The following is an 18,687-nucleotide window of genomic DNA, read 5'->3' as shown; positions in this document are numbered from 1 at the left end:
TGAAGCACTTTGGCATCCCCCTCTTTTGAAACATGGTGGTGGAAGCGTCATGCCATGGGAAAAGCTTGTCAGAGTAAATTGGAAGTTGCAGATAATCTGCACTTTAGGGATTAAAGAAAACTAAGCAGCTACAAAAGTAAATGAAAGAAATTTCATGTTTTACAGCAAATTGCTTAAAGCCCACACCTATTTTTTTTGTTGTTGACACCTTTAAAAGAGTGGCAGGAAGAAAATCAGGAAAAAATGTGACTGAGCATCACCCTAAAAACACCACCACCATAGTAACGTAGTGCGGTGGCAGCATCATGCTGTGGGACTGCTTTTCCTCAAAGATTCCATATACAGGTGCTGGTCATAAAATTAGAATATCATGAAAAAGTAGATTGATTTCAGTAATTCCATTTAAAAAGTGAAACTTGTATATTATATTCATACATTACATACAAACTCATATATTTCAGATGTTTATTTTGTTTAATTTTGATGATTACAAATGACAACAAATGAAAATCTCAAATTCATCATATCAGAAAATTAGAATATTACTGAAGACCAATAAAAACAAAGGATTTATAGAAATGTTGGCCAACTGAAAAGTATGAACATGAAAAGTATGAGCATGTACAGCACTCAGTATTTAGTTGGGCCTCCTTTGAACTGTATTACTGCAGCAATGCGGCGTGGCATGGAGTCGATCAGTCTGTGGCACTGCTCAGGTGTTATGATAGCCCAGGTTGCTCTAATAGTGGCTTTTAGCTCTTCTGAATTGTTGGGTCTGGTGTATTGCATCTTCTTCTTCACAATACCCCATAGATTTTCTATGGGGTTAAGGTCAGGAGAGTTTGCTGGCCAATTAAGAACAGGGATACCATGGTCCTTCAACCAGGTACTGGTAGCTTTGGCACTGTGTGCAGGTGCCAAGTCCTGTTGGAAAATGAAATCTGCATCTCCAAAAAGTTGGTCAGCTGCAGGAAGCATGAAGTGCTCTAAAACTTCCTGGTATGTGGCTGCGTTGACCCTGGACCTCAGAAAACACAATGGACCAACACCAGCAGATGACATGGCACCCCAAACCATCACTGACTGTGGAAACTTTACACTGGACTTCAAGCAACGTGGATGAAGTGCCTCTCTTCTTTTCCTCCAGACTCTGGGACCTTGATTTCCAAAGGAAATGCAAAATTTACTTTCATCAGAGAACATGACTTTGGACCACTCACCAGCAGTCCAGTCCTGTTTCTCTTTAGCCCAGGCAAGACGCTTCTGACGCTGTCTGTGGTTCAAGAGTGGCTTGACACAAGGAATGCGACAGCAGAAACCCATGTCTTTCATACGTCTGTGTGTGGTGGTTCTTGAAGCACTCACTCCAGCTGCAGTCCACTCTTTGTGAATCTCCCCCACATTTTTGAATGGTTTTTGTTTCACAATCCTCTCCAGGGTGCGGTTATCTCTCTTGCTTGTACACTTTTTTCGACCACATCTTTTCCTTCCCTTCGCCTCTCTATTAATGTGCTTGGACACTGAGCTCTGTGAACAGCCAGCCTCTTTAGCGATGACCTTTTGTGTCTTGCCCTCCTTGTGCAAGGTGTCGATGGTCGTCTTTTGGACAACTGTCAAGTCAGCAGTCTTCCCCATGATTGTGTAGCCTATAGAACTAGACTGAAAGACCATTTAAAGGCTTTTGCAGGTGGTTTGAGTTAATTAGCTGATTAGAGTGTGGCACCAGGGGCCATCAATTTTGAACCTTTTCACAATATTCTAATTTTCTGATATGATGAATTTGAGATTTTCATTTGTTGTCATTTGTAATCATCAAAATTAAACAAAATAAACATCTGAAATACACTATATTGCCAAAAGTATTTGCTCACCTGCCTTGACTCACATATGAGCTTAAGTGACATCCCGTTCCTAATCCATAGGGTTCAATATGACGTCGGTCCACCCTTTGCAGCTAGAACAGCTTCAACTCTTCTGGGAAGGCTGTCCACAAGGTTTAGGAGTGTGTTTATGGGAATTTTTGACCATTCTTCCAGAAGCGCATTTGTGAGGTCGCACACTGATGTTGGACGAGAAGGCCTGGCTCTCAGTCTCCGCTCTAATTCATCCCAAAGGTGTTCTATCGGGTTGAGGTCAGGACTCTGTGCAGGCCAGTCAAGTTCATCCACACCAGACTCTGTCATCCATGTCTTTATGGACCTTGCTTTGTGCACTGGTGCACAGTCATGTTGGAAGAGGAAGGGGCCAGCTCCAAACTGTTCCCACAAAGTTGGGAGCATGGAATTGTCCAAAATGTCTTGGTATGCTGAAGCATTCAGAGTTCCTTTCACTGGAACTAAGGGGCCAAGCCCAGCTCCTGAAAAACAACCTCACACCATAATCCCCCCTCCACCAAACTTTACACTTGGCACAATGCAGTCAGACAAGTACCGTTCTCCTGGCAACCGCCAAACCCAGACCCGTCCATCAGATTGCCAGATGGAGAAGCGCGATTCGTCACTCCAGAGAACGCGTCTCCACTGCTCTAGAGTCCAGTGGCGGCGTGCTTTACACCACCGCATCCGACGCTTTGCATTGCACTTGGTGATGTATGGCTTGGATGCAGCTGCTCGACCATGGAAACCCATTCCATGAAGCTCTCTGCGCACTGTTCTTGAGCTAATCTGAAGGCCACATGAAGTTTGGAGGTCTGTAGTGATTGACTCTGCAGAAAGTTGGCGACCTCTTCGCACTATGCGCGTCAGCATCCGCTGACCCCGCTCCGTCAGTTTACGTGGCCTACCTCTTCGTGGCTGAGTTGCTGTCGTTCCCAAACACTTCCATTTTCTTATAATACAGCTGACAGTTGACTGTGGAATATTTAGGAGCGAGGAAATTTCACGACTGGATTTGTTGCACAGGTGGCATCCTATCACAGTTCCACGCTGGAATTCACTGAGCTCCTGAGAGCGACCCATTCTTTCACAAATGTTTGTAAAAACAGTCTGCATGCCTAGGTGCTTGAATTTATACACCTGTGGCCATGGAAGTGATTGGAACACCTGATTCCAATAATTTGGATGGGTGAGCAAATACTTTTGGCAATATAGTGTATATGAGTTTGTATGTAATGTATGAATATAATATACAAGTTTCACTTTTTTAATGGAATTACTGAAATCAATCTACTTTTTCATGATATTCTAATTTTATGACCAGCACCTGTATTAGCTTTTAAAAAGTGTAAGTCGTCATGACTTGCTTTTAAAATGTTTTTATATTTCAAAGTCTAGGTTGAAAACCACTGGTTTAGAACTGTGGTTTCTAACCCTGCTGAAATAATCCTGTGCTGCATGTTTTGGGTGTCTCCTCGCTGCCACTTGACTAAGATGGAGGAGTGATTAACCAGCTACTATAGCTATAACATGATGTCTAGAAGGACATCATTTGAAACAGGTAAGCTCAAACAGAGACAGATCTGAATAATGCAGTGTGGGGGGGCTTAATGACTTGTTTTGGAATCCACTGATTCAAAAGGATTGAATGCAGCAGCTATCCTCCCTGTGGGGATGCATGGTGATGGCAGCATCATGCTGTGTGGGTCATTGGGGTTTTGTCTTTGTTTTGTGTTTTTTAGCACAGAAGAATAAGATTTTTTCAGTTAAAGAGTCATGACTGTTTTCTAATGATACAAAACACAGAACTGCGTTTTGCGCTCGTACTTGCCTTGGTGTTTGAGTTGAGCTGGATGCTGGTCACCTCAGAGTATCCATTAATTCAATCTTGAATAAAGTACTTTTATTGTTTGCTAGGTTGGAGAAATGTTGGGCCCTCCACCATATAACGACTTTACTAAACAGAAATCCTCCTGTAGGTCATCCTTACGTGTAACTTGAACTCATTTTCCTTCATCATTTCCACAAGATGTCATGTCCTTCCAGGGCTTAACCCTGTAGAGTACCGTACCTATTTCAGTGAGGAAAAGCACAAGTTTTCAAGCCTTTAAAATACATTTAGAAATTTGGTTACAAGGCTCTTAAACATATGATCATGAGTGAAATAGGTGCATTATGGTGATAAACACAGAAACAGGCCATGTGCATATTTGATCATTATCACTTTCTGTGCAATACCAATGGGATCAGTGCAACATTAATCAAATCAGAGCAATATTAGTGAGTGAAATACAATTAATTAGCTTTTTGTCTGACTTATTGTTTGTCTACTAACCATGATGTACTTTATGGTGTCTGTATCTGTCCATGTTCAGTGTGTGTTTTAAATAACGTATTTGTCTGTGACATTAACTTGATGGAGGACAGCAGATTGAAATTAGCCAGCAGCTATAATCTGGCATATTTACATTGTCTAGAGTTTATTAATATGCATTTGAAACAGTGCAGGAATTTATAACCGAGCATTTATTTAGGGAAGTGTACATAGATGCATTGGGGCTAAACTACTGAGTTGCCAGTCTGCTTATCAAAAGGTGTTTGAGTTAGAGCCAAATAAAAAAGCTATTGTAAAGAGAGTTTTAGGTAAGACCTGTTAGCTAAATCTGAACCTTCAACTTGTATGCTACACCTAGTTCCAACCAAATCATTAAAAGAAGGATTACCTTTGATTACCAGCCCCATTCTAGATATAATTAATCCTTAGTTAGTAGACATGAACGAAAACCCTTAAGGATAATTTAATTAAACCTGAGAAAGCTTTTTCCAAATCAAGTAATAAAATTGTACAAATTGTTTGCTTATTATTGCACCACTGCTACATTGTGTTTTGGGGTAGTGGAAGCCTATGTATTGGTGTGGGCATAGAACTTGGAATCCTGAGGTTCTGAGTTTGAGCCCCACTTCCACAGACTGCCACTCTGGGTCTCTGAGCAAAGACCCTTAACCTCCAAACTGCTCCCCAAGGCACCCCACGATGGCAGCCCACTGTTCCCCAAGGGGATGGGTTAAATGCAGAGGTAAATTTCTCCAATGTGATATCAATAAAGTTCAGTTATTATTATTAATTAAGGAAGTGGTTTAAGTTTAACATTTTTCTGCTGCTAAAATGGTCTAGTCAAATTTCTTATACTGAATTCAACCCAGAATCTGTGGCAAGACCTGCGTGTTGCTTTTAACTCTTCATCACAACGGACTGAGCTTCAGCTATTTTGCAGAGACAAAAACATATATTTCTCTCAATAATCAAAGCAAGAAGAAACATACCCCAAAGTCCATGCAGCTGTAATCACAGCTAAAGTTAGTTTTGTAGGCTGAATAGGGATGCTAACTGCGTTTTGATGTAGGCCAATTCAAACAGATGAAACTAAATCCAAAACCTGTTTCTGACCATAAGGGTAGTATCATCTAGCATGAAAAGATCAAAAACTAAAAAGAAAGTTTGAAATGCTATAGCTGTAAAATAATGCAGAGTAGTGAGTATCAACGATGTATCATAAACCCTGTTCCCTCACTAAATGCTACAATAAGGCTTATCCTGTTGGATGTGGCTTATTTGGCCTTATTCAGATCTGCACGCAGGCAGGGGGTTGAATCTGCTGCTCTCTGGGACCTGAAAGGTGTTTGTGTGTAGAGGTTGGGTGGGGTGGGGGCTGTTAACGCCGTCGGGCCCTTAGATACACGTGTGTAAGCATGACCTTGGGAAGTGATGACCTCATCAACATCCCTGCCTCCAAAGCTAATCTGTTTCATTCTGAAGGATGCTCTCGCAATGGAGCCACTCATGAAGGTGACATTGGTGTGTGTGGGGGGGGGGGCTGCAAGTGGCGTGGAAATACACCCCTCTCTCCAAGGCGCATACACAAACACATCCGAATACGGATTACAGGCACGCCACATGCAAGTAGGTGAGTGAACTGCAAATGGAATAGAGACAGAAAAATACTAGTAGGGAACACTTTCAATAAACCACAACAACTACGATATAAACCTCTCAGTTTGCAGCTGCTCAGGACCAAAAACCCCTGCAGCAGGTGCTGCTGCATAATGCTGGTGAACAGATAAAAATGCTGCAGATTTCTGCTCTTGGGGTAGCTCAGTTGTTCATGTTCTCTTGTGCATGAGTTCAAACCCAACAATCACTTCATTATCTACTGTATGAGACATTCTATAGCTAATCTTCGGTAACTCCCCAAGATATAAAAGCACCCAGCAGGTGTTAAATAATCTAAAGCTTAAATATTTTTTTTTCTAATAATGCTTAACAGTTTTTTTTTCTAACCTCAGGGCTGTGTTGCAGCCCTGGAGGAATTTTGACAATAATCTCACTTCTTTTTTTCCCCGTCATAGTCTCATTTTACACTGCAAGCGTGAACATCTTCACCCTCTTCTCTGTAAACACATACCCTTAAGCAAGGCACCTTTTGCTGATGTGGTGGAGCTGATGGGTAGAAAGATATGAGACTACAAGCTGACTATATGGGTGCGATACAAGCAGGAAGACGAGCACACTTGTGGAGAGCATCACTGTATGAAACTCAATGGTAAACATACAGAATTTTAGCAGCCAGTTGAAGTTCAGTTCAAGTCTTTTTCCAATGTATCAAATTGAGAAAAAAGAATAACTTATTGATTGATATATTTGATCTCTTTTTTTTCCCAAAGTAGAACTGATAAAATCCCTCAAATAAGTTATTAATTTGTCACATCAACATAATTTTACACTGAATATCTGTAAAAAATGGTAAATTTAAATATTTATCGCAAGAACATCCATCCAGCAAATGCAGTTTTGTTTAATAAATCCTTAAGGTCATATGCATTCCTAGCTTTCTCTATTACACCGAGTGGAAGAATTAGTCGTTTATTCATACTTTGTTATTTTTTTTGTATTAAATTTCTATCTAGTAATCCATGACATTTTGTTTCTCAGACAAATCCATATTTTTCATGTAGGAGCAGGAATAGGATGGTACAAAGGTGAGTACAACAAATACTGTATTACAGTAATGAATGCCATCTGGTGGTCACTTATTCTCTTTAGAAGTTATCTATAATACCAAATGGTTGTTTAAAAGGCATGCCAATTTTATATTATTTTTATTTGTTTTATTTTATTTTTTTTTTTCTGGCAAAAAAATCCAGTGGTTTTGGTTTAAAACAACATAAGAATTTGGATAATTGCATCCTTCTCAAAGCACAGTGGAGGATGTATGGTGCTGTGGACCAGTTTGTCTTCCATATGTCATGAGAAGTTTGTTAAAGCACAGAGAATTGCAAAGTAATTGCATTTCATTGATATTTATAATAAGAGAATCTTAAGGGCTCTGCTAGAAAAACTTAAAACAAGTTCTTGTTGGGAGTTTCGGCACGAAAATTATCCAAAGGGATCAGTTGTTTACAAGACATAAAGCCAGCATTTTTCTGTCTCAATTCACAGACCTTCTGCAGAATACCTTTGGTGTAACCTAAAGAGAAGAAAGTGTAAGAAGACCGACCAAGACCCAGTCTCGAACTCCAGTTATGCCAAAAGGCTCAGGATGACGTCACATTCAAGTCCCATTTGAGTGTTAGCGGGAATAAAATATCTAAATATATAAGGTAAACCAGTTCTCAAGGACTGGAATGTTGTACCCCTGCTGAAGAAGACCTGGAGAGGTAGAACAGTAAAGCGCCCCACTGTGCGAATGCCCACCATTAAGAACAGTGGAGGACAGACAATACGACAGACAATATAGAAAGAATGTATGTAGTACCAAAAAAGCATCTTCTTTTTTTTTTATGCTTTTTTTTTTGGTACTATATACACTCTTTTTATATTATGTGTCATATTTTTATCTTTAATGGCATTTGCTGTAACTCTTTTTACTCTATATAAGCTACTGGAACTAGGAGTAATCCCAAAGGATAAATAAAGTGAGTGTAAGTAGTCTGTGATGCGCTGCAGGGGCGGAGCTACACAGGGGGCAGGGTTGACAATGGGCACCCCTAGTCAATCACTGGCCACCCTAATGCTACCATATCAGGTGATTTGAAACACACTGCATAACCTCTGGAACAAGAAGTTAACCTCTAAAACAGAGCGGGCAGCAGTTATAACCTAAAGTTGAATGTCCCAAATAAATCTATTTTCATCTGATCATTATATCTACCATAAATTGACAACAAAATTACAGTAATTAATGAATTATTCATATCAATATGCCAAAATACAATAAAATAAAATAAAACAACAACAGAACTCTTGCTTTTTTTCAGAAATAGGCTTTGTGCTTTATGGGGAAGACGAGGAAATTGTGAATCTGCAGTGATTTAGAAGTCTTCTACAAAAAAAGAGATATGGAACCACTATTCAAGCTATTCAATATGTATATTATGCATAATTCTAACTGATTTAGACAACATACATAGATACATATGTGTGTAGATTTATCAGCAAGGCATTAATGAACATTTCAAAGATTAAATTTTTTTTGTAATAAAGATTTTCTTGCTTGCACATTTTCCAGTTGGTACAGTGTGATTATATAGACAGGCTCTAAACAGGTTTTTGCTCCTGTTAGTTAACGGCCACACCTCAGTATACAATTGGTCTTTGCCAAGCCACCTGCATGAAAGTGTTTTGGATCTGTTTCTAATGCTCTGGACCTTCTTTTAAGTGCACATTATTGTAAACTAATTAGAGAAATACCACCAAAATCTTGATAGAAATCAATAGATTTTGATCTGGAAAACTCAAAACAGGTTCTTGCTAGGTCTTCCAGCACGATTAGGTTCTGAGGAAGACACACAGCTAGAGCAACACAGAAGTGGTTTGCTAGAAACAAAATCCACTTTCTATGGCTATATGAGTCCAGGACCTATTAAAACAAAAAGTCAAAGCCAATAGATGATCTGGGAGACAGAATCTCACTGTTAGGTATGGTAGAGAATATGTCATGCTTGGGGACTGTTCCTTTGAAAGAGCTATGTAACCTTATTAAAATGCATGGCATTATTAACTCTGAAAAAAACGACCAAACCAGGGCATAATGATAAATAAATTTAATGTTTTTGTGATTATGTCTATTTACAGGATAACACAAAACACATATGAAATTCAACCATCTCCTTTAAAGCTACAGTGTGTAACTTTTAGCGACATCTAGCGGTCAGACTGCAGACTGCAGCAACATGAACATCTCCCCCCACCGCTTCTCCCCCCCAACAGTACGGCGAGCGTTACGGGACAAAATGTCTTCCACGACGTCCGCATCACCTACCTTCTCAAGTGATGAGGTTTGTTTACATAGATAATTTTACAGATAGTATTTCATTAGTCTGTGTAGGGTATAGATTTCATGTAGACTTAAGATAATAAATATACCCGTTATTTTTTCTACATCGTTGCGACGTTTTGGCGATCTCGCAATCGCTAGTTTGTTGGCTCTGCGCTGCCGTAGCGCAAAGATGTCTGCCTCCATGGCTGCGACCCGCTCCTATGTAATTATAAATAACAAATTCTAAGGCAACACAAATATTAAGGTTAAGAGGCTGAGCTCATAGGTGATGATAAATAACATAGTTATGTATAATATATTACATTTCTGACTGTATATCCCTGTAATTATTACACACTGTAGCTTTAATGATTGTCAATCCATATCTTAATGATAACACTGTTTTGATCTAAGAGCAGCTCATAGGAGAGAATCCGGGAGGATCTGGAGAAATATTTTTGCTGGACAGATACTGAGAAGTTAGTGACTTTACCTTCACAAATGTTATTTTACTTTACAAAAATGTATATATAGAGCAATGTGAGTAAAAATCATCTTTAGGTGTAGATTCAGTGTGTCTGTCGTTGATAATATATTTCTAAATAGATTGAGCTGCTGTTTTCCGTTGGTGAGGGAAGCCGGCCTGTTCGCTTGCAGAGCGGCAGACTGCTCTGTGCCTTCCCTTCAACTGTTTCTCTCAGACTCGGAGGAAAGCATGAGTGGACGGTTTCAAGCTCCCCTCTCGCTGAATTGATTCTACTATGGGTCCTCAAGAAACACAGCGCTGAAACGCAGGGGCGGATTACTCCCTGTAATTGTTCCGTTTTCAACATATCCCCACCTTAAACAGGCCACTTTACCTCAATTCCTCTGTATAACGCGATTTTAATTCGACAGGTCACTCAAACGGCAGCGCTTTTTGGCAAACCGCGCTCTCGGGGAAGCGCACGTCCTCTGCTCCCCCCCTGTACCCAAACATGGTACGTCCCACAATTTATTCCAGGGAAAGACTGACAGTTTTTTGGGTCATGAAGCAGCTGTTCAAGTCAGTGGTTCGCCCTCCCTCCGCAAGAATAAGGAATTAGTACATTTCAAATTAGATAATGACAAACGGCGAAGCAAGAAGAAGCAAAAGTATGACAATATGTCCAGAGCACAGCATAAAGCTTTTAAAGTTGAGGGGAAATTATTTATATTTTGTTTAGAAAAGAAAAACTTGATTTTTTTTCATAGATGGTTCAAATTTTCTCTCTCCAATGTTGCGTCTTTGTTGATATCTCCTTGCAATTAAGCATTGGGGTGAAAAACATAAGCATAATTTCTTTGGAATTGAGGAAATGTGTATATATATATGTATATATATATGTATAAAAAAAAATCACACACCAGAAACTGATAGAAAATGACTGCTGACCTCTGTGTAATAAATCAAGTTAAGGATGCTTCACCTAATCCACCAGTCTGGCCTACTTGGAGATGTGGACCAACATCAGTACCAATTTAGATGCTTCCGTAATTTTTAACCCTAGTACCTCTTCTAGCAGCCCTCTGATTTGTATCTTATTTATCAATTACAATGCATTCTCAAGCTTTTGTTCAGTTTTACGCCGGGTGCATTGTGAAGCAATGATGTTTATGAGGCCAGGCTTGATTTGTGCCCGTGCTTTGTTTCTGTGCATACGCGCACATTTAGCATGGGTCAAGCCCCTTGGAAACAGCAGCAGAGGTCCTCTGCTTTTAAGTGGATTAAAACTCCAGCTCAATCCCCAGAGCCGGCAGGCATTGGACAGACTGGGGTGTAGTTTAGATGAGGACTTAAGACTGATTATCTCTCATGCTGTCTTTGTTTTTTGCTGTTCTGTTGCAGACATGGGTAATACAGTACAGTGTGCTTAAATCAACATGCTTTGCATCGCAAAAGTGACAAAAATATTTGATATTTTATTCAGATTTTTGCAGTGCTGATCAAAGTGTTACACACATTCCGACAAGGGTCAAATTTATACATACACCCCCACTTTTGGAGGGAAAATTGGAATTACTTAGTTGTGGAAAAGAAAAATGCTCTTTATTCCTCGGCAAGCTTCTTTCATAATACTGGCTGGATATTTGACCACTCTTTCTTATAACAATCATTGGAGCTCATCAAAGTTGGTTGGTTTCCTTGCAAATAGCTTTCTTTAAAGGGTAAACCATAACTATGCTACACAATAGATGTCTAAAAGATAATTACTAACCTTGTTTATCCATTCCAGAAGCCTTGGATTTGGTATAATCTGCTGGAAAATCTTAATATTACCTTTTTTAACAGGTAGATGTAGAATGGTAGTGGAAGTGGTAGTGGTAGTGCTCTTCTTCACTTTGAGCATTTACCTATAAAAGTATTATACTGTTATATTGAATATATATTATATTATTTAGGTATAAAAAGACTCATTCATAACTTAAAGCTACAGTGTGTAATAATTACAGGGATATACAGTCAGAAATGTAATATATTATACATAACTATGTTATTTATCATCATCTACGAGCTCAGCCTCTTAACCTTAATATTTGCGTTGCCTTAGAATTTGTTATTTATAATTACATAGGAGCGGGTCTCGCAGCCATGGAGGCAGACATCTTTGCGCTACGGCAGCGCAGAGCCAACAAACTAGCGATTGCGAGATCGCCCATTACGCTTGAAAAAAAAAAAAAAACAGGTATATTTATTATCTTAAGTCTACATGAAATCTATACCCTACACAGACTAATGAAATACTATCTGTAAAATTATCTCTGTAAACAAACCTCATCACTTGAGAAGGAAGGTGATGCGGACGTTGTGGAAGACATTTTGTCCTGTAACGCTCGCCGTACTGTTGGGGGGAAGAAGCGGTGGGGGGGAGATGTTCATGTTGCTGCGGTCTGCAGTCTGGACGGTAGATGTCGCTGAAAATTACACACTGTAGCTTTAATATTTTCAAAGTTGAAAAAGCTACATCTCTGTCTTACCTTTCCACAAAATATCTTTGTAAGATACATTTGCTCCACATGTGAAAACTTATGCTTGGATGCGTACAAGGAGGAAACCTTTGTTCTCTTCAGAGAAAGATGAAGGTCAGATGATCGAATAGAGAAAGGAATAATTGTCTTTGGACAAATTTATATAAAAGTAAATTATTTGAAAACTGTTTCACAGAACACAGCTTTCATCCTTTTACCAGCTACAGAGTAAGGAGGTGGAAGTATTATAGTTTTGGGCTGCTTTACTGCAGCTCTAGAGTTTAGAGGGAAAATGTGAGACTATGTAAAACATTTAAGCTTCAGCTGAACCCCTCCAACATTTCTCCTGGTGACAGCAATGGTTGGGGCAAACTTTATTTAGGCTTAAACTCATTGAACTAATCTCAATCATGTTGTTTTATTCAAAGGGGGATAAGTAGCGACCAGAGGTAAGGGTGTCCTAATGTTTTCCTCATTTAAAGAACACCTTTTCATATCTTTTGTTTGAGTAAAAATAAGTTATTTTGTTTGGTTATTTGATTATTTTACAGCTACATTAGACAGTCATGTGTGTATTTTTCTAAAGAACTACATCTTTAATAGGGCAGGGCTATGTTTTCTTCGTAACGGTGGCCCATATTTGATTGTTTATCTGCAGAATTTGCATGTCTTAGTGAAGGAACATCTAAAGTTCAATTTTGTGGTGGAAGTATCATAATCTGAGGTCACACCGCTCTGTATGTAACTGGGATGTGTGCTTGAAGATTTCAGTTTTTCAGTGTCGGAAGAGTCCATACATTCACCCAAATCAACAAAACAATAGTTTTTGTTGAAAAAAAAAAAAAAACATTTTTAAGGGCTTCGCTTAACTGAAAATAATGGGAGCTTTGACACCAAAGCTTGTTTGAAATAAATAAATAAATAAAGATGACGGTAATGTGATGCGATGTGTTAAAGAGTTCAGTCCCAACCTACAACAGTATAGCACCTTCACTAAAAATATAATGCATCTGTTTTTGGCATTTACTTTTTAAATTTACTTTAACACAATTGTTTCATGTTAGCAGGGCAGAACATAAAATAATAGTGTTAAAGTAACTAAATATGATAAACTAAATGCCAAAAGCGGTTGTATTATTTTTTTCAGTGTTCAAGAATCACTGGGCAATGTAGCCTGCTCACCTGCCAGTGCTGTAAATATGTTCATCCGAGGTCTGCCCCAACTGCTGAGCACTGTAGCCAAAACAGCTGCAACGGTAAATTTACACAGAAAATTAAATTATCTTGTTACAATGCAATGTTCTGCTGAATATTCTGAGTAACTCTGACACACTCCACCCACCTTAACAATGTTAGAGATCCTCTTTCAAAAAGGGAGAGCCAAAGTTTCAACATCAGGTTCACTGGCATCTTATAATGAAGGGCAGATGTTGTTAAGAGGAAGAAAAAAAAAACGCCACAACACAAGATGCGTGCAGTAAAAGGAGATATTCAGTTTGTCCTTCTGAAGATTGAAGATTGCTTATCTTAAAAAGGTAAACATAATCATAATAATAATTCGAATTAATAATTTGTTCTGGAGTCTCTTACATTTCTTTATGTCCACCACACTAACTCCAAATAACTTGAATAATATGAAACAGAAATGTTATTTTTAACATAAAGGCAACACAAAAGTTTATAATAACTCTTAATCTATTTTCATAAAGTTCTGTTTTTAATTTGTACAGATGGATATTAAAAGTAAACAAAAATTGTATTTCAAATTACATATCTGTCTATCTAATTTTTGATGAATGTAAAACTTTTGATAGAATTTTTTTTAAGAATTGTTTAAGAATTATTTTTAAATCCTAAATCTTACAAAATGAACAGTAAAACAAAGTAAAGAGTAATTATCTGTAATCTTCAGTAATCTCGTAAAAGTCAAATTTTGAGGATAAATACAGACTCGTTTTCTTCCAAAAATGGCTTTTTGGAGTCTCGGAGTAACCGCTATTCTTCTCCAACTTTTTACAGTTTCCATTAAAACTTTGCTTAAGAAATACTTTTTACAAATAATTCTCCTTTAATATTAATTATTGAAATTTTCCACCTTACTATTCTTTTAGATATGTGCTAATGTTCATTAATATTTAGTTTCCCGTTTTTTAGTGAACAGAAGAAATGAAAATCCCTCCATAGCATCCATCAGAGGTCGTGTTTCAGTTTAGTATCAGACTTTACATTTACAGACAGTACACTAAGTATCTTCATCAACTAAACACACGGTTTTCTGTCACTAAAAACCAAATAATGAGCTTCATAAAGTGGTGCTAAACAGTATTGGCCTGCTTTAATATGCAAAAACAGTGAAATCTAAGTATGTCACTTTTTCTTAAAATAAGTGCATTTTTTTCCTGAATTGAGGAGGTAAGTTTGGCCAATGGAATAAGAAAATTTACACTTAAAACAAGAAAAAAAAAAAAAAAAAAATTGCATTGCCTTATTTTTTGTGCATATTATCTAATTATCTTTTAAGAGTAAAAATACTAATTCCATTGGCAAATCATCCTATTTACCTACTCACATTAAGGGTAAATACACTTAACTTAAGAATTTTTTACTCATTTCTACATAATTTTTGCAGTGTACAATGTTCTGGGGACAGTTTATATACGAAACCAATTTTAATATTTTATAGTTTGTTTTGTGATAGAGCATTTGTAATAACAGGCAATGAGTCTAACATGTTGCTCTCTGTTTTACTACTCGTTGTGAAAGTTTCTTTTAGCCTTATTGGCAGCTGGTCAATAGAGGGCGTTGGCCCCCGCCCACCAGCTCAATAACCTTGATAATGACATAAAAAATAAGTAATTGAAATAAAATCATGAAATTCAAATATTTGGAAATATATTGATATTTGTTTTTAGACGTGCAAGATAAATATTTTATCCTTAATGATGAGTAAAGCTGTTTCGTTTTTTTTTTGATGGATTGGTGACATATGTAGGGCACAAAAATGTTTGCTCATTGACTCATTAAAAGTCGTACATGCGCAGTAGCTCCTCTGCAATACAGAGGTATAGGAGAGGTCAGGGCGCACCAGAGGGACGCCCTGAGGTGAAGTGTTTTTATAATGTTTTTTGTTGTTGGCATCCATATAAATATACTCTTGGGATAACTTAGTATAAGTTTGATTGTTTTTTGTTATACGTCTATTTTGAATTTATAGCCCCGCTGGAGAAAACTCCACCAACCATGTGAGAAAGAAATATGCTACATCGGACCTGATTTAAAACGTTTCCATCTCCCATTTTACCAGAACAATTTTTTTGCAAAAGCTAAAAACCACCTCAAGCGAGATGGCAACAATTTTTTTGATAGTTTGAGAAAGTTTTTTCACAATTTTTCTGATTTAATCAAGCTTTTCTGTTGCCATACTTTAAATGCGCACCTAGTATGGCATACCCAGAAGCCTGATATAGCTTTATGCTTGATTCGCTTGCTGACGCAGCTGTGAGGCAAATTCTTTTGAGAATTTCTGTCTCATATTGTAAAATCTAAATCTCTTCTGGGAACATGTTGCTAGAGTTTGAAAATGAATCTGTCCTAAACATTTAAGTTTGCTGATCTTACTGCTATGAGGAGGCTTTGACATCCAAGTGTAGACGTGTAATGTAAATGAAACACACAATAAGTACCTGCCAGCACACTAAATTGGTGAAAATAAGGTTTTTATATTCTTTTTTTTTTTTAGAGAAATAACTTGAAACTGACAAAATGACAAAAAAATATTTGAAACAATGAAAAAAATATTTGATTCAGTTTTTCAAATTCAGAGGTGATTCTTTCTAACTTAAATTATCGCTGTCTGTTTTTTATGGAATGGGGCTTCAGATCAAAGAGGTCAACATTCAGGAGCTGTCGGCTATAGGGCTGTCTCTCAAACTTCAGATATAATCTATTTTTATGTAATAAGTTTATAAAAACAAAAACATGTAACTGGAAAATTATAATATTTTATGAATCTGCACACCATCATCAGTCCATGTTTGCCCTATAAACACATAAACATAGAAAATGTTTGATGTTTTAAAGTCATTCCTGGTTTCCATGGTTCCTTTTCCCATCTCTATAGTTATCTTCCATCCCACTTTTTTCAGTTTGAAATATAGCTGTCATGATTTTCCCTGATAGCTGACCTTAATTTTTTATTTAATTCACCTGCCTAACTTTACCCGGTCTCTAATTATCAGTCATCTTATCCACCTGTTTCTGCTGCTTCATATACAGCTCAGCTCAGCTATCAGGGCAAGATCAGTGTTTGATGTTTGTTTCATTAGTTTTTGTTATTCCAAGGTTCATGTCCCCGTCTCCGGAGGACAGTGGGTTGAGATGGTTTTGGTGTTTGTCTTGTCTTGTCCTAATCATGTCCTGGCTCTTTTCCACTGAGCGCTCGTTCCTGTTCTGCTCAGTAGAGGGGAAGCTAGTTTAAAGTCCCGTAATCCTGGCTCCTAGGTGGAGACCAGTTTAAAGTTTCTGCAATTATCCTGGTACCATGTCTTGTCTCTGGGTCCTTCAACCACAGAGCCTGCCTGTCTGCATCTGTGCGTGTCTGTCTGAGCTGGCTGCTGGACTCATGGAACTCTGAACCTGCCTTCATGATCTGTGGATTCCTGGAACCCTGGATCTGTCTGTTCCTGAGTGGATCGGGTCTCCTGACCGGGCTGCAGACTTCTGGATTCCAGAACTGTTCTGTCTGATCTGTTTTCCCTTACCTGAATCGGATCCCTGCCTGCTCACTGAGGTTGCTGCATCGGAGACACACTGGGCAACTCTGCACCGCAGCTCGTTTACAAGTCCATCGGCTGGATCCTGCTTTCCTCGGTGAGGATGGACTGAACTGATTAACCAGGTAAGTGACTCACACAGATAGTCATCTCCATCTGTCTCGTTTCTATGACAACAGCAATTATATTTTTGTCAATTTCAAGTCCTTTTTGAACAAACTTTAGCTCCATACTCTTGGCCCTGCTTCTTACTTTTTTCGGCCACGTTTATCTTATGAATTATTGGTCTCAAAGTAACTTCTTGGCACCAAAACAGACAGCCCAAGTACCAACAGTGGTCCTTTTACCACAGTTTGAGAGTCACAGCTACCCAAAAAACATCTTACTGGATGCATTTACAGTCAACAATATGATGACAGAAGAAGGTGTCAGTATGAGAAACAAAGTTTTACTTTTTTTGGGCAGGGATGGCATGTTTTTCAAAACTAAAACCTCTTTTTGCACAGTTGTTAACTTTAAAGTTTTTCCAAATCTAAATGAAGAGTATTGCAAAAATATTTCAGGGAGAGAGGCCTAAGGCAAACTTGCATAAATAACTACACCATGCTACTGTGATCGATATAGCTGTATGGACTTGACAACAACTGTCACCCATTACAGACTGCAGCTGCCTCTACAAATGTAACCTGTTGCAAATGAATGTGAACTGTATAACACAAGGGGGGAGGCACTTTCTAAAAAGGCTCCATAGTTGTGAAGACACAAGCTCAGTTAAGAGAGACAGAACAGTATCGCTTCACTGGCAGCTATAAATTATTAGAAATTCTGAAAAAACGCATAAAAATGAAAGGGCCCTGTGTAGCTGATGATGCCTGGCTAAATTCTGCATAATTACAACAGATTTTCCCTGTTTACTGACGAGGTAATCACTGAAGAACATCATATAACAACAGCAACACCCAAGATCCTGAGATATAATATGGAGAGAGGCGTCATTAGAACTAAAAATAACCCAATATGATTATTAGAAAATATTAATTTGTCTTCATTTCAGATTTCATAGATATTGGTAAAAAGACCATAACTCCTGAACATAATTAAACATATCAGTGGAAAAAAAGCTTTAAAAAATCTATCCTGCTGTTTCTGCTCATATCTCTAAGGTGTAGAAATCATCCAGCCGTTCAGGAACTGGGTTTTGAAGCTTTTAAATCAAATTTGTTGGCATGGAGACCTTTTCAGCTGGTACCACTGTTGTAGAAAATATGCAGCGTGTTGTCCATAGACAGATTCATTCAATAGGCTTCTGCATAACTCAGCCCTGTGAAGTGAAGCTCCTCACTGGAAAAATAATTTTTTTATCTTTCACTCTATAAATCTTAGTAGTTTCAGTCATACCACTTGTAAACAGAGGAAAGAAAAATACTTACTTAGATCGGATTTCAATAAAGGCATTAAGTACTTCCAGTAAAAAACTGGAAGCGTTTTACGTTCCAGTTTCTTATTATAATTAAGCAAGTCTTAAAGGATGTGCAGAAACTTCTCGCTGCGTCGATGAAGCATAGAGTGAAGAGAAAGAAGGCTGAGAGCATTAACATGAATTTTCACACTGTCTAGCACTTGGTTACATGCTAAGTTGTCACACACAGCACATATAAATGTTCAAATTCTAAATATGAAACTTTTATAAACAAACTGAAACACTGGTTAAAGAAACAAGAACGCTGTGAACATTTA

This window comes from Cyprinodon tularosa, unplaced genomic scaffold (genome assembly GCF_016077235.1).
Source record: "Cyprinodon tularosa strain WSP-4 unplaced genomic scaffold, ASM1607723v1 ctg120, whole genome shotgun sequence".
Lineage (NCBI taxonomy): Eukaryota > Metazoa > Chordata > Actinopteri > Cyprinodontiformes > Cyprinodontidae > Cyprinodon > Cyprinodon tularosa.
The sequence above is the reverse complement of the archived record's forward strand: the minus strand, read 5'-3'. Positions refer to the sequence as shown.